General features: G+C 38.8%; 2 long non-coding RNA genes across 3 annotated transcripts in view; one reads left to right on the top strand and one right to left on the bottom strand.

The window, feature by feature from the left end:
* Positions 1-2,912: 2,912 nt before the first annotated feature.
* The window catches only part of LOC103459995 (uncharacterized), a 15,558-nt gene continuing 13,176 nt past the window's right edge, over positions 2,913-5,294 (bottom strand). Inside the window, exon 3 of the long non-coding RNA XR_532840.1 lies at positions 2,913-3,043. This is a non-coding gene — a long non-coding RNA (uncharacterized LOC103459995). The remainder of the gene's footprint in view (positions 3,044-5,294) is intronic.
* LOC103459994 (uncharacterized) overlaps positions 4,233-5,294 on the top strand; it is a 5,245-nt gene continuing 4,183 nt past the window's right edge. Inside the window, exon 1 of one of the 2 annotated variants that reach the window (XR_532839.1) lies at positions 4,233-4,574. This is a non-coding gene — a long non-coding RNA (uncharacterized LOC103459994). Of the gene's footprint in view, positions 4,870-5,294 lie in introns of both variants that reach the window. The other variant, XR_532838.1, reaches the window with a different exon arrangement.

Raw genomic sequence — 5,294 nt, 5'->3', positions numbered from 1 at the left:
CTATCATCAATTCCCTTTGTGCTGGCTGATTGCAGGCTCACAGGATTACAGCAGGCAGCTTCAATGAGCCACATTTGCAGGTGTAAGCTCAGAGTTTAGTCTGTTAGTCTCTGCAGCCCAGGATCACGATAAGAGCAGGAAAACCGAGCAGCGCTCTCTCTCTCTCTCTCTCTCTCTCTCTCTCTCTCTGCAGGGAGGATTGGCAGACACCAGCGTCTGCACCACACTAGCATCCAAAGCTAATTGGCACCCAGGTTTTATGATAAAATGTAAAGAATCCAGGTCAAATCTGAAGCAGGCAGAATTATGTGCTGAACCAAATCCAGGTAACTCCATCATCCCTGTCTCCCCGTTTGCGTCGGCGGCCATTTCTGGCTGCTAACAGGCCGAATGAGAGCCACTCAGGTGTTGCTTTAAGCCCGGCCAGCAGCGTGACCGGCCTTCCAGTCCGACACAAATCCACGCTCTCTTATTGTTCTCCTTACTCCTCTGTTGTTTCATCATTTCAACGTGATCGTTTTGCTGCTTTGGGTGTTTTTAAAGCATGCTAGCATTCAGGTTGTTCCCTCCGTCTCTGCGGCTCACTGTCGGCTCACACAGGTTGAACATGAAGCCGCACCTGAATAATTTATATTAAAATTCAGTCAAACAGGCAGAATCGCCGTCACACCTGCATCCTCCATGGATTTACTCCACCATAATTTACATCGTTTCATATTTATGTACAAAGAGGAAAAGTTTCACTGGCAGAAACTAAAACATTGACAGAAATAAACATGAAATAAACATGTTTTTAAAGTTTAACTGGTTTCATTTTGAAGTTAAAAGATTAACAGAATCTGATTTTTCTGAGTTTTTGCTCTGAAAAGTTTTTAAAGTTTTACTATTTCAAGATTATAAACTTATTTAGCTACAAAAAATTCCAAAACCTCAAATTTTCAGAAAAAATGTTAAAGTCAACATGACAACGATGGTTTTATTTTTTACAGACTAACTCAGCTTACACTGTCAGTATAATATACTTTAATCCAATATAAAGAGAACATCCTCAAACATGAATTTTGACAATAAATGCTTACTTTTCTAACTTCTTGCAGTAATGAGCTGTACTGCAGCACTGATGCTAAAGAGGAACAAGTGAATATTTTACTACAACTGTTGTGATTTCAGTTTTTCTCCATAATAACTCTTCAGTGAACAATATTTTATTAGCACCAGAACAATCTCATACTTTATGTTATTAGCACAAACGAATTTTAAACATCTAATTTGCAGCTAACTAGCTAACAATGCTAACACGTATGTAAAGTGTGGTAAGTGTTGTTGTTTGGGTCATTTATCTCTGATCTCTTTAAAAGATAAATAAAACTTTTAAAGCAAGACCTTTCTCACATCTTAATATTTCATTTCCTGTAAAAGCTGCATTGCTAGCTTGGATGTAATCAGTAAAAAAAAACTAAAATCGGTTTAAGCTGTGCTTGCTTCTTATTAGTATTCTGCTCTATGTTGGCTCTGATATGGCTTATTATTAATATTTTTAAAATATCACATTTAAAGCAGGTTTAATCTTTAGCCTTAGCAGCTAGCTGCGCCACAGGGCGAATGCTATCATAGACCTAAAAAAGAACAAATACAGAGTCCAGTTTTAGTCCTGCAGTTCTCTGCAATAACAGAAACTTTTTTGTTGGCATTTTAATAATCACACAAGTTCTGAATCCAGAGTTTAAAACTTTTTTAAACTTTTTGCAATGGCTAACAGTGATTCCGGCTAATGCTAGCTCATACGTAAAGAGGACCGACACACAGAGATTAGCTGCGGTATTATTTATTCTTTCCTTCTTTAAAAGAAAACGCTTGAAAATGTTTTTCTTAGTGTCTTAAATTATTTTACCAGACACTCATAGTCAAAGCTGTTTCAGTGTAGCAGCTAGCTGTGCTACAGCGCTAGCACTAGCTGATACCAAGTTTCAATCCTCGTCGGCCATTTTAGCTTTGGCCTGACAGAAATGACAGACGCATACTGGCTGTTTCTTTACTTTAGATAGTTTTCTATTTTTACATCTGCTTTGGTCTTGAACTTTGGGACCAATAAGGAGGCTAAAAGAACTCACACAAAAATCATCTACTGAAACATTTTTACCACATTATCAAAATAAACCAAAAAATCCAAAAAGAGACGATTAAGAAAACAATGCAATATTTGCACATATTGCATCCATTTTCTGTCTGTATTTATCAAATTACAAACAAAAACTAAGGTCAGAAATCAACACATAACTGGTTTTAAAGATGTATAAGATTATATCTGTTGATATTGTTTGCATGTTTTCAATAAACAAACTTTATAAAGTGTTTTTTACAGACATAAAACCACAAAGCACTGCAAAATAAAAATCCACCTTAAATTGTACAGAGAATGAAACAATCAGGTCAGATTTTAGTTGCTGAGGAATCTTCATAAATAATTTTTTACTACCTATTTGGCACAAGCTCTCAAACCGGCAGGATAAAGATGAACATTTTTCCTTAATCGCAGGTACTTTCTCTTCAAGAGAGAAAAGCTAACAAAGCAAAATGAAGCACAGCGTTTGAGGGAAAGGCAGAGCGAATGCTAGCAGCATTTAATCATCGGTAATTATATGTGTGATGTGTAATAACCGTCTTACAGCAAACATCGATCAGATTTAACCCAGCCGCACATTTTAGGTTCAGAGCACAGGCTGTAATTATAAAACTATTTTTAGATTAATAAAAAAGCACCTTTGTGTGAGAAACCAGGCAGGATTTCTAAAGATGCCCAGTTAAAACTTTGTGTCATCTGGTTTTTACATGTTCCAACAGAGTTCTTCATGTATCTGGACATTTTCATTCTTCCCGCCGCCTCCGTGTGCCGTACCAGGGGTCCCACTGACCTTGGCGCACTTTCATCATTTTTCCCGGTTTTCGTGGTTTCAGGAAGTGACGGTCTGATGCGCCGCCGCCGTCGCTTCCTCGTCGTCCGACTGCGACATCCGCCTCGCTCTTCCCGAGCGTTGAGCCCCGACTGCAAGAGGGATAAAAAGCAACTTTACATCATACACTGCAAAAACATAAAATATTACAAAATATTTCAGGTCTAGTTTCAACTTAAAACACCTCAGTGAACTTGAAATAAGACAAAATGAACTTACAGGTAACTTTTCAGCAAGAAAAGAGCTTGTTTTAAGTCAATAAATCCTTAATATAAATGATAAAGTTCTGGTTCCACCAGCAGATATTTTTGCTGGGAAAAATAATCAGCCAATAGAAGTATAACTTTTACATTAATATAAAAAGTTACTGACTTAAAACAAGCTCATTTCTCTTGCTGAAACGTTAACTGCAAGTTAGTTTTGTCTTATTTCAAGTGCACAAAGATATTTGCACTTGAAATTAGACCAAAACTACTGGTAGGATTTTGTGTTTTTGCAGTGTAAATTTTACTTTGACACTTTTTTCATTTATAAAAATCCAAGCAAATTCAAAAGGTTTTAATGAAGAGATTCATGTTACATAATAAATCTTATGAAAAACAGAGTCTCTCATTATTTTCTGATACATAATAGAAGTTTATCACTTTTCAAAATAAAAAATGATCAACTTAAGGAATAAACTTAATTATTTTTAGATAATTTACATAATACACCTTTTAAACAGACCCAACTGCGTTTGGTTTTGATATCTGTAGTTTTTATTTGTAATTGTTGAAAATAAAAATTCAGGTTTCTTGAAAATGAGATTTTTAATCTTAATGATTCAAACCTGGTTAGATAAAATGTTGCAAACATGTTTTAAGACATTTCTAGAATTTTATTTTCTCTTTTTTTAAATATTAAGCAGCATCAGAACCACTCCATGATTTATTAAAAACTACACTCTCAAACTGAACTTTATTATCGAAAGCGCACATGAATATAAAATCCTGCATCGTCAGATTTTGTATTTATGTCGTCTCTTTTATTTTTTTAAGCATTGAGAAAAGTGAAAAGTTGAAATGAAATCCCATTTACAGGATTACTTTTTATTGTTTGGCCCATTTTACACTCAAACTAATCCCAGGTTAGCTAACGACTTCAGCTCAGAGTAAAGCGGTTGCCATAGAAACGAGCTGGTTGCCATGGAAACGAGCCGAACACCAGCTCGTTTCTATGGCTCGTTTTCAGGACATTGTACAGCAGAAAATCATAATTTTGGCGTGCATGTCCATTCAGCTCCACACCGCATCCCAGTTATGCAAATGCAGCCGTCTTGTTTAGACAGGAAAATGATCCATGCAAACTCTTTTCTCTGCTGCGCATTCAGTCACTGCAGCAGAACAAACGCAGCACGCCAACGGTTTCCCTCATGCATCTGAGTTTGAAAACACGTCAGTCAAGTGGCGCAAAAATGACGAATCTGGAGATCGCTTCCTCTTTGCATGGCAGCAATTTTATTTGTCTGAATAGCGTGGGCCATCTGTAGGATGAGAGCAGGAGCGGCGCTGACCAGCCGACTCTTTGCATAGCATGCAGGAAGGATCGGCCGCTCTCACTCCATCCTGAACCTCCATTGAGCAGGTAGGACCAGCAATGAAAAAGAGACATCACTTTAACTGAATGGGAGCAGAGAGCATGAGTCAAATCACACGTTCATGCAGACAGAAGACAAAAACAACAGACGGAACAGGTGGCCTGAAAACAGCAGTTTGAAAAGCTGACAAAAGGGCAGCGACTCATTCCAGCAAACAAGGAAAACGCCCAAAGCAGAGAAAAACGCTGAAAGCTACTGTAGCAACGTCTGTCACCGTCACCCCACCCACAGCAGCATCCATCACTCAGGCCGCACACATCAGAAAGAGGATATATGCTGAGGGTAATGTCTACCAGCACACAGATTAACCTTTTGTTAAGCTTTATTTAACTGCCTCAATATTTATCCAGTTGGACAAAGAAGCCTTTTGTCTCCTGTTGTCCTCACTGAAACGTCCATCCATCATCTTTAACACATTCAGAAAGCCGCATGGTGAACCGCTGACCGCTAACCGGCCGACAGTTTACCATTCATTCAGGCCGCAGGGCCAGACGGYGGCAAGCTGCTGCTGCTGGAGAGACTCAGTGGAAACCATCAGAAATACTGCCTTCAAACTGGGACCACGCTGGGGACCAATGGGACCACGCTGGGGACCAATGGGACCACGCTGGGGACCAATGGGACCACGCTGGGGACCAATGGGACCACACTGGGGACCAATGGAACCACGCTGGGGACCAATGGAACGGACCACACTGGGAACCAAT

Source organism: Poecilia reticulata, unplaced genomic scaffold, assembly GCF_000633615.1.
Source record: "Poecilia reticulata strain Guanapo unplaced genomic scaffold, Guppy_female_1.0+MT scaffold_155, whole genome shotgun sequence".
NCBI classification, from domain to species: Eukaryota; Metazoa; Chordata; class Actinopteri; order Cyprinodontiformes; family Poeciliidae; genus Poecilia; species Poecilia reticulata.
This window is presented reverse-complemented; position numbering and strand designations above follow the sequence as displayed.